The sequence below is a fragment of the Dysidea avara genome, chromosome 11 (genome assembly GCF_963678975.1).
Source record: "Dysidea avara chromosome 11, odDysAvar1.4, whole genome shotgun sequence".
Lineage (NCBI taxonomy): Eukaryota > Metazoa > Porifera > Demospongiae > Dictyoceratida > Dysideidae > Dysidea > Dysidea avara.
Window position 1 is genome coordinate 18,584,712 of NC_089282.1, and position 1,718 is coordinate 18,586,429.

Consider the following 1,718-nt stretch of genomic DNA (forward strand, 5'->3'; position numbering starts at 1 on the left):
TTATTAACATAATATTATTACTTTTTGTGGTAACTAAGTAATATAACTAAATATGCTACTTACAAATGTAAAAGTAATAGTAATATGTAATGAATTACATGCACCCCAACACTGGTGCTTGATAAATGCAGCACCCAGTACTTGTTAATGTGTCAGTGAAAAGTTTAAAACGTGTGTAATGTTGTTAGCATAATACAGGGATTTCATGCAAAGGAAATTATAGCATGTGAACTACCTGGATATATCAATATGCAGGGAATTTGTAGTTGACCCTAATGGTGCCACATTATAATTATAGATCATTGCTTCACTGTTCACCCCTATTAGTGGTATTCCAGTTCTCAGTACACTGGATATAAAGTAATTCCAATGCCATAATGTATTATATGATATATGCAATTGTACAAAACCATAAAAGGGGGGTAGAGTAAGACAAGCTAGAGGTGTCAGCTGGGATCATGTGGATATTGAGATATTGTATACTATTACTTATCTATTTCTGAGAAATGTTAATGGACTAAGAAATAATATTCATTGACAAGTGCTATCATTCATGTAACTACCTTACCACAAAGTTGTTAACATTCCAACACTTTATTGGTGCAATAATAAAATTTATGACCCATTTCTTCCTGAAACATTCTTTTTTTGCTCATGTGTATTATGTATTTAGCTACTTGAAGAGCCTTAATATTTAACCTTACACAGATATAGTATATCTATACCAACACAGACATTAAAAATGATTGGTATTGGCATCATGGCAGCCATTTCTTGGCCACCTTTGATTTACTAATGTTTTTACCCCAGCCTTTTTGAGGGCTGCACCTTTTTTCACAGCTTGGATGTTTTAGTATAAATTAATTGCTATGTGGATTATGAAGTATGTGGTAGGTTTTGTTGGTAATAAGCATCCTCATATAGCAATATTGATACCGTACACTTGTAAAGCCACAATGAAAATGCAACAGGATTGTATATGATTTGAGTCTTTGGTGCTTTAGTACAAGGTTTGTGTTTTGTGTATGTGTGTTTGTGCATGTGTGTGTGTGTGTGTGTGTGTGCGCGTGTGTGTGTGTGTGCGTGCGTGCGTGCGTGTGTGTGTGCAATGTGCAGAGGCGTAGGCGGGGGGGGGGGGGTTCAGATGGTTCGGACGAACTCCCCCTTCAGAAGCAGATTTTTTAAAATTAAAAATCACACCAAATCTTACAGCCCTGGAGCTCTCCGGTAGCTACTTGCCCACTGGTGCTCCTCTGTACTACTCCTGAGGGTCACATCACATTAATGCTGAACCATTGAAAAGCATATCTATTGCATCACGTGATCAATTGCGCACGTGATGCATGGTTGAAATGGTGCGAGTGAAATGGCACGAGTGAAATGGCGATGGTTGAAATGGTGCGAGTGAAATGGCACGAGTGAAATGGCGAAGGACTGTTCAATGGTCGGTTGAGACATATTACAAGGCAGCAGCTGATAAATTTGAGTGGTCATGTTATACATGTGTCAGGTTAGCACAAACTGTGAATTGTTGATGTATATTTAGACGAATGGTTTGTTTATTTGTTACATGTTGTGGGTATGTGATGTCTCGAACATATTGGAGTACAAGCCAAGTCTGAAGTTGCTGACCATCAACAGGAGGACCGGCCGAGAATAATGTATCTGGAAAGAAGTATTGCCAACTAAGGGACTTGAGTGTGGAGGGCTTCCGTGTG